Raw genomic sequence first — 9,602 nt, 5'->3', positions numbered from 1 at the left:
TGTCAGTATTTACAGGGGGTCCCCAGGAGTGTGTCAGTATTTACAGAGGGTCCCCAGGAGTGTGTCAGTATTTACAGAGGGTCCCCGGGAGTGTGTCAGTATTTACAGAGGGTCCCCGGGAGTGTGTCAGTATTTACAGAGGGTCCCCGGGAGTGTGTCAGTATTTACAGGGGGTCCCCAGGAGTGTGTCAGCATTTACAGGGTGTCCCCAGGAGTGTGTCAGTATTTATAGGGGGTCCCCAGGAGTGTGTCAGTATTTACAGGGGGTCCCCGGGAGTGTGTCAGTATTTACAGGGGGTCCCCGGGAGTGTGTCAGTATTTACAGGGGGTCCCCAGGAGTGTGTCAGTATTTACAGAGGGTCCCTGGGAGTGTCAGTATTTACAGGGGGTCCCCGGGAGTGTGTCAGTATTTACAGGGGGCCCCCAGGAATGTGTCAGTATTTACAGGGGGTCCCTGGGAGTGTGTCAATATTTACAGGGGGCCCCAGGAGTGTGTCAGTATTTATAGGGGGTCCCCGGGAGTGTGTCAGTATTTACAGGGGTCCCCGGGAGTGTGTCAATATTTACAGGGGGCCCTGGGAGTGTGTCAGTATTTATAGGGGGTCCCCGGGAGCGTGTCTGTATTTACAGGGGGTCCTCGGCAGTGTCAGTATTTACAGGGGGTCCCCGGGAGTGTGTCAGTATTTACAGGGGGCCCCCAGGAATGTGTCAGTATTTACAGGGGGTCCCCGGGAGTGTATCAGTATTTACAGGGGGTCCCCGGGAGTGTGTCAGTATTTACAGGGTGTCCCCAGGAGTGTGTCAGTATTTACAGGGGTCCCCGGGAGTGTGTCAATATTTACAGGGGGCCCTGGGAGTGTGTCAGTATTTATAGGGGGTCCCCGGGAGCGTGTCGGTATTTACAGGGGTCCCCGGGAGTGTGTTAGTATTTACAGGGGGCCCCCAGGAATGTGTCAGTATTTACAGGGGGTCCCCGGGGGTGTGTCAGTATTTACAGGGTGTCCCTGGGAGTGTGTCTGTATTTACAGTGGTCTATCAGTCTGGTCGTGTGATGCCCTTTGGTCAGTGGTCTATCGGTCTGGTCGTGTGATGCCCTTTGGTCAGTGGTCTATCGGTCTGGCGTGTGATGCCCTATGGTCAGTGGTCTATCGGTCTGGTGTGTGATGCCCTTTGGTCAGTGGTCTATCGGTCTGGCGTGTGATGCCCTATGGTCAGTGGTCTATCGGTCTGGTGTGAGATGCCCTTTGGTCAGTGGTCTATCGGTCTAGCGTGTGATCCCCTTTGGTCAGTGGTCTATCGGTCTGGTGTGAGATGCCCTTTGGTCAGTGGTCTATCGGACTGGCGTGCGATGCCCTTTGGTCAGTGGTCTATCGGTCTGGCGTGCGATGCCCTTTGGTCAGTGGTCTATCGGTGCGATGCCCTTTGGTCAGTGGTCTATCGGTCTGGCGTGTGATGCCCTTTGGTCAGTGGTCTATCGGTCTGGCGTGTGATGCCCTTTGGTCAGTGGTCTATCGGTCTGGCGTGTGATGCCCTTTGGTCAGTGGTCTATCGGTCTGGCGTGTGATGCCCTTTGGTCAGTTGTATATCGGTCTGGCGTGTGATGCCCTATGGTCAGTGGTCTATCGGTCTGGCGGTGCGATGCCCTTTGGTCAGTGGTCTATCGGTCTGGTGGTGCGATGCCCTTTGGTCAGTGGTCTATCGGTCTGGCGTGTGATGCCCTTTGGTCAGTGGTCTATCGGTCTGATGCCCTTTGGTCAGTGGTCTATCGGTCTGATGCCCTTTGGTCAGTGGTCTATCGGTGCGATGCCCTTTGGTCAGTGGTCTATCGGTCTGATGCCCTTTGGTCAGTGGTCTATCGGTGCGATGCCCTTTGGTCAGTGGTCTATCGGTCTGGCGTGTGATGCCCTTTGGTCAGTGGTCTATCGGTCTGGCGTGTGATGCCCTTTGGTCAGTGGTCTATCGGTCTGGCGTGTGATGCCCTTTGGTCAGTGGTCTATCGGTCTGGCGTGTGATGCCCTTTGGTCAGTGGTCTATCGGTCTGGCGTGCGATGCCCTTTGGTCAGTGGTCTATCGGTCTGGCGTGCGATGCCCTTTGGTCAGTGGTCTATCGGTCTGGCGGTGCGATGCCCTTTGGTCAGTGGTCTATCGGTCTGGCGTGTGATGCCCTTTGGTCAGTGGTCTATCGGTCTGGCGTGTGATGCCCTTTGGTCAGTGGTCTATCGGTCTGGCGGTGCGATGCCCTTTGGTCAGTGGTCTATCGGTCTGGTGGTGCGATGCCCTTTGGTCAGTGGTCTATCGGTCTGGTGGTGCGATGCCCTTTGGTCAGTGGTCTATCGGTCTGGCGTGTGATGCCCTTTGGTCAGTGGTCTATCGGTCTGATGCCCTTTGGTCAGTGGTCTATCGGTCTGATGCCCTTTGGTCAGTGGTCTATCGGTGCGATGCCCTTTGGTCAGTGGTCTATCGGTCTGATGCCCTTTGGTCAGTGGTCTATCGGTGCGATGCCCTTTGGTCAGTGGTCTATCGGTCTGGCGTGTGATGCCCTTTGGTCAGTGGTCTATCGGTCTGGCGTGTGATGCCCTTTGGTCAGTGGTCTATCGGTCTGGCGTGTGATGCCCTTTGGTCTGTGGTCTATCGGTCTGGCGTGTGATGCCCTTTGGTCAGTGGTCTATCGGTCTGGCGTGTGATGCCCTTTGGTCAGTGGTCTATCGGTCTGGCGTGTGATGCCCTTTGGTCAGTGGTCTATCGGTCTGGCGTGTGATGCCCTTTGGTCAGTGGTCTATCGGTCTGGCGTGTGATGCCCTTTGGTCAGTGGTCTATCGGTCTGGCGTGTGATGCCCTTTGGTCAGTGGTCTATCGGTCTGGCGGTGCGATGCCCTTTGGTCAGTGGTCTATCGGTCTGACGTGCGATGCCCTTTGGTCAGTGGTCTATCGGTCTGGCGTGTGATGCCCTTTGGTCAGTGGTCTATCGGTCTGGCGTGTGATGCCCTTTGGTCAGTGGTCTATCGGTCTGGCGTGCGATGCCCTTTGGTCAGTGGTCTATTGGTCTGGCATGTGATGCCCTTTGGTCAGTGGTCTATCGGTCTGGCGTGTGATGCCCTTTGGTCAGTGGTCTATCGGTCTGATGCCCTTTGGTCAGTGGTCTATCGGTCTGATGCCCTTTGGTCAGTGGTCTATCGGTCTGATGCCCTTTGGTCAGTGGTCTATCGGTCTGATGCCCTTTGGTCAGTGGTCTATCGGTGCGATGCCCTTTGGTCAGTGGTCTATCGGTCTGATGCCCTTTGGTCAGTGGTCTATCGGTGCGATGCCCTTTGGTCAGTGGTCTATCGGTCTGGCGTGTGATGCCCTTTGGTCAGTGGTCTATCGGTCTGGCGTGTGATGCCCTTTGGTCAGTGGTCTATCGGTCTGGCGTGTGATGCCCTTTGGTCAGTGGTCTATCGGTGTGGCGTGCGATGCCCTTTGGTCAGTGGTCTATTGGTCTGGCGTGTGATGCCCTTTGGTCAGTGGTCTATTGGTCTGGCGTGTGATGCCCTTTGGTCAGTGGTCTATCAGTGCACTGCCTTCTATCGGTACCTGCAGACTCTCAGTCGAGGCTGCTTCTGGAAATCAGCACTGAGAACAAACAAGGCAACGAGGGGAAACTGCGTTCAGATCTTGGAAGAAAGAGGCAGCACCCAGAATAAAAAGGACGAAAATACAATTTTTATTGATATCAAAAATAGTTCTAGCCTAACGGCTAGGAATAGCAGGCTTCAGGCTGGAGAGACTGTGCCGGACACTAGGAGTTTTCATATTGCAACAACTTTACAAACCTGGCCCAACGAGGAACCGTGTGATGGAAGGGAACCAGCAGCTTTCGGGCACCAGCGAGAAACCCCCCTCCTCACCCGGTCGCAGAGCCCAAGAGGGTTTGCGGTCAACGTTTAAATCCCTCCCCGTGCCTGTTTCAACGATCGGCAGAAATGACTGAACCACTCACCTTTTGGCCAAAGGTTTTTGGAGCGGGGATGGGGGGGCGGGGCCGGGGAAGATCATCCAGGGGCCCTGTTCCTTCTCACGATTCAGCAAACCCATCGGGCGAGGCCAAGGTCGGACTCCACTGGGACGCACTCCATGGTCGAATATCCCTCAAGCGTGCGAGCGCTCGAGTGAGGTGCCGAGGGAGATCCTGCAAGCCCTCACGGAGGGGCTACCATCGCCCGCCCCACCCCACGCAACTCCCGTGCGCAGCTGGCAAACGAAAATCACCCCCTCCCAATCGCCATGGTGACTAGCAGCTTTCGTTGAGCGCGGTTGCCACAGTGCCCGTAACAAGGGGCTGCACCCTCTCCCCTGGACCCCAATCTCTGGCGGAACGTCAGCCCCTGTCGATTTAGTGTTCTTGGGGGAACTCCTAGTGGTCGGGCACAGTCAGTTTCTCTCTCGACAATCCCCAGCCTGAAAAGAAAACAGCTTTAAAAAAAAAACACATCAAACCAGTGGTCCATGTGACTGTGGCAGTGGGACCCTGGAGTCCAGAGCAGCCGGGGTGACAAGCAGCAGGACAGCAGACTCACGGGAGCGTCGGAGGGAATTAAATCTTCCCCGCCCCCATCAGGCGGGGCGAGGGGTGGAGTCGGAGAGGGGGGTGGGGGGAAGAGACGGGAGACTGTTCGGGTCACCAGTACCAGGTGTAACCACCACCAAAATACCCCCCAGCCCGAATAAAATCAAACTTCTCAGTGTCCAATGTCAGTTCAAGAGATGGGAATCGAAAGTCTCAGTTGTGTGACTTGAGGGCTGGGCTCAGACGGGGGAGGCGGACAGGGGGGAGAAGAGTCTGCTTTGTTGGGTGGGATGGGGAAGGTTACAAGGGGACATAGATTCAAGGTAAAAGGCGGGAGGTTTAGAGGGGATTTGAGAAAGAACTTTTTCACCCAGAGGGTGGTTGGAGTCTGGAACTCACTGTCTGAAAGGGTTGTGGAGGCAGGAACCCTCACAACATTCAAGAAGCATTTGGATGAGCACTTGAAATGCCATAGCATACAAGGCTACGGACCAAATGCTGGAATATGGGATTAGAGTAGACAGGGCTGATGGCCGGCGCGGACACGATGGGCCGAAGGGCCTCTATCCGTGCAGTATAACTCTATGACACTGGGACAGCCCCGAGGAATCCAGGCCCAGCCCAGAGGGATTGATGGTCGCCCACCGTTGGGAGCGTCAGAGCAGCCCCAGGGCTGGGGAACGGGGAAACTCGCTAAAATGATCGATGGGGGGAGCGGGGGAGCAGGGGTGGGGAGAAGAAAGAGCTTCAGAATCCGACCCCCACCCCAACAAACAAACTCCGTCTCCGCAGAAGGCTGGCCATGGGGAAGGCTGGGTCGCTAACCTGTCAGTCTAAACACTGAACGCTACGGCGCGCACTAAACACGGGAGAGAAACGGCGGCCTTGTCACAGACGCCTCACATCCCGAGAACAGAAAATAAAAACAGAAGAAAACGTTTTTTTTTAAAAAAAAAAGACCATAAAAAAAGGAGGCAGTTTTTTGTTAAAACTGAATGGGATTCGACTCGAAGAAGGAAATCAGTCCGAGTCCCGTTCGTCCTTCACGAGTAGTTTCTTTCCTTTCTTCAACTCAGTGTTCTCCTTCCTGCGAGGTGTTTTCAACCGGCTGCAGACAGACGCACAGACAGACAGACGCACAGACAGACAGACGCAGAGTCAGTTTAAAGCAACATATTTTCCATCCTCCTCCCCCCCCCCCCGTTTTTTTTGGGGTACAGGTTCCACGGATGCCAAGTACTTTCCAGCATCTCACCCATCCTTCACCTGCAAGGGTAGGCTGGCTATTCGACCACCGGGGGCATCGCAGCTGAGCACCACAAGGTGCTGCTCTCATCCATTTCAACACACACACACACACACACACGCACTTTCCAGCAGGGAGTCACTGGATAGCCATCAGGAGCAGAGATATCGCACCCCCCACCCCACCTTTTTTTTTTATTCGTTCATGGGATGTGGGCGTCGCTGGCGAGGCCGGCATTTATTGCCCATCCCTAATTGCCCTCGAGAAGGTGGTGGTGAGCCGCCTTCTTGAACCGCTGCAGTCCGTGTGGTGACGGTTCTCCCGCAGTGCTCCCACCTGCTACAGGACGAAACTTTACAGAGGAAGCAGCCTCCCTCCCGTCGAGTACTCCGACCGAGGGAGGCCAGGCCCTTCCCCCGGGGGGAGAAAAACCCAGTGGAAAACGGCAGCCCCGCAGCGCCCACTGGTCGACCCAGACCTTCACTGTCGCTGGGTCAAAACCCTGGAACTCCCGACTGTGGGAGAACCTTCACCACACGGACTGCAGCGGTTCGAGAAGGCGGCTCACCACCACCTTCTCAAGGGGCAACAAGGGATGGGCAATAAATGCCGGCCTCGCCAGCGACGCCCACATCCCCAGGTTGAATTTTAAAAAATGGGAGAAGAGTGGCTGTGGGATCCTTTACGTCCACCTGAGGGGGCAGACGGGGCCTCGGTTTAATGTCTCATCCGAAAGACGGCACCTCCGACAGTGCGGCGCTCCCTCAGTACTGACCCTCCGACAGTGCAGCGCTCCCTCAGTACTGACCCTCCGACAGTGCAGCGCTCCCTCAGTACTGACCCTCCGACAGTGCGGCGCTCCCTCAGTACCGACCCTCCGACAGTGCGGCGCTCCCTCAGTACTGACCCTCCGACAGTGCAGCGCTCCCTCAGTACTGACCCTCCGACAGTGCAGCGCTCCCTCAGTACTGACCCTCCGACAGTGCAGCGCTCCCTCAGTACTGACCCTCCGACAGTGCGGCGCTCCCTCAGTACTGACCCTCCCTCAGTACTGACCCTCCGACAGTGCTGCGCTCCCTCAGTACTGACCCTCCGACAGTGCGGCGCTCCCTCAGTACTGACCCTCCGACAGTGCGGCGCTCCCTCAGTACTGACCCTCCGACAGTGCGGCGCTCCCTCAGTACTGACCCTCCGACAGTGCGGCGCTCCCTCAGTACTGACCCTCCGACAGTGCTGCGCTCCCTCAGTACTGACCCTCCGACAGTGCGGCGCTCCCTCAGTACTGACCCTCCGACAGTGCGGCGCTCCCTCAGTACTGACCCTCCGACAGTGCGGCGCTCCCTCAGTACTGACCCTCCGACAGTGCGGCGCTCCCTCAGTACTGACCCTCCGACAGTGCGGCGCTCCCTCAGTACTGACCCTCCGACAGTGCGGCGCTCCCTCAGTACTGACGCTCCGACAGTGCGGCGCTCCCTCAGTACTGACCCTCCGACAGTGCGGCGCTCCCTCAGTACTGACCCTCCGACAGTGCGGCGCTCCCTCAGTACTGACCCTCCGACAGTGCGGCGCTCCCTCAGTACTGACCCTCCGACAGTGCAGCGCTCCCTCAGCACTGCGCTCCCTCAGCACTGCATCGGGAGAGTCAGCCTGGATTATGTGCTCAAGTCTCTGGAGTGGGGGACTCGAGCCCACGACCTTCTGACTCGTGCTACTGAGCCAGGGCTGTCACACTAACCTAAACAGTGTAACCGGTGCAGGGGCGAGAGGAGAGCGAGGGCCCACGATGGTTCGGTGAGATGCGGCTCTGTTACCCTACGGACATTCCCAGTACCCGACCTGCCCCACTTGTGTCCCACCGCCCCCCCGGGGAGCTTGACGGGAATTTCCCCACAAACTCACTGCTTCTGCTTGTAGGTCTCGATTATGCTGGGGGGAACAAGGTCTCGGATCTCCAGCGCCTCGTTTAACTTCTTCAGACATTCAAAACGTTCACGGCCACGGACCTGCAGGGAGAAAACCGACATCACTCACCAGACCCGGTCAGACCAAACTACACCAGACCCCCCCCCGGAACGACCAATCAGCCGGCGTCTGCAGGCTCCCCTCCCCTCCCCTCCTGTGCTGGGACCCACTCCTACAGACGCCATCTGGTTCCTCCACCAATCCCGTCCTGGGGGTCGCGGTCGAAACGCGGAGCTCCAACTGTATTCTTCCCCCTCTCAAAGGACGCACAAAACGTTCGGTGTTCGACAGGCCACTGATCGGATTGGGTGGGGAGCCCAGGGCACATAGGGACAGGAGGAGGCCATTCAGCCCCTCGAGCCTGTTCTGCCATTCAATTAGATCATGGCTGATCTGTATCTTAACTCCATTTACCCGCCTTGGTTCCCTCACCCTTAATCCCCTCACCCAACAAAAATCCATCAATCTCAGTTTTGATAGTTTCAATTGACCCCCAGCCTCAACAGCTTTTTGGGGGAGAGAGTTCCAGATTCCCACTCCCCTTTGTGTGAAGAAGTGCTTCCTGACATCACCCCTGAACGGCCTGGCTCTAATTTTAAGGTTCTGCCCCCTTGTTCTGGACTCCCCCCACCAGAGGAAATAGTTTCTCTCTATCGATCCTATCAAATCCTTTAATCATCTCAAACCCCTCGATTAGATCACCCCTTAATCTTCTACACTCAAGGGAATACAAGCCCAGTCTGTGCAACCTGTCCTCGTAATTTAACCCTTTGAGCCCCTGTACGCCACCTACTTACCTGCAAGGTGAAGATTTCATCCTCTGAGACCACCTTCTTCTTGCTGGTTTCAGGTGAGGTGTTGGGCTGAGAAAAGACCTCGCGGATCGCTGAGGAGCAACGGAGAGGATGAGAGATCAGAGAGGCTACAAAACAAACAGTCAGTGGGACTGATCCATTGAAAGATCCCCCCGGCCCGGACTCCGGGCTTTACTCACAGCGTTTGGTGGTGGAGCTGTCCGATTTCATTGCCAAGCTCTCTGCTGCTTCTTGTAATTCTCCTCCTCGCCCTTGCGGTCGCGACCGGGACAGGCACAGACTCGCACTTCGAAACACCGGCGACCGAGCAGCCGGCCACTGCGGCGGGGACAAGGAAAGACAGCGAGACTCAGAAACAAAACAAGTGTTAGAGCATCGTCACAACACCGCGCCCGGGGGGAGCTCCGCGCACAGACCGCGCCCCGGGTAGGGGGGGGGGGGGGGGGAGCTCCGCGCACAGACCGCGCCGGGGGATGGGGGTAGGGAGCTCCGCGCACAGACCGCGCCGGGTATGGGGGGGGGGGGGGGGGGGGGGGGGGGAGCTCCGCCGCACAGACCGCGCCGGGGATTGGGGGGGGAGCTCCGCGCAGAGACCGCGCCGGGGATGGGGGGGGGGGAGCTCCGCGCACAGACCGCGCCGGGGATGGGGGGGGGGGGGGGGAGCTCCGCGCACAGACCGCGCCCCGGGGGGGAGCTCCGCGCAACGGGGGGGGGGGGGGAGCTCCGCGCACAGACCGCGCCCCGGGCGGGAGCTCCGCGCACAGACCGCGCTGGGGGGGGGATGGGGGGAGCTCCGCGCACAGACCGCGCCCCGGGCGGGAGCTCCGCGCACAGACCGCGCTGGGGGGGGGGATGGGGGGGAGCTCCGCGCACAGACCGCGCCCGGGGAGGGAGCTCCGCGCACAGACCGCGCCCCCAGGGGGGGGTGGGGGGGGGGAGAGAGCTCCGCGCACAGACCGCGCCCCGGGAGAGAGCTCCGCGCACAGACCGCGCCCCAGGGGGGGGGGGGGGGGGGGGGGGGGGGGGTGAAGAGCTA

The 9,602-nt window shown here is 58.3% G+C and overlaps 1 pseudogene; it reads right to left on the bottom strand.

The window, feature by feature from the left end:
• Positions 1-3,679: 3,679 nt before the first annotated feature.
• The window catches only part of LOC137302322 (cellular tumor antigen p53-like), a 10,145-nt pseudogene continuing 4,222 nt past the window's right edge, over positions 3,680-9,602 (bottom strand).

This window comes from Heptranchias perlo, chromosome 35, assembly GCF_035084215.1.
Source record: "Heptranchias perlo isolate sHepPer1 chromosome 35, sHepPer1.hap1, whole genome shotgun sequence".
Taxonomy (NCBI): Eukaryota; Metazoa; Chordata; class Chondrichthyes; order Hexanchiformes; family Hexanchidae; genus Heptranchias; species Heptranchias perlo.
This window is presented reverse-complemented; position numbering and strand designations above follow the sequence as displayed.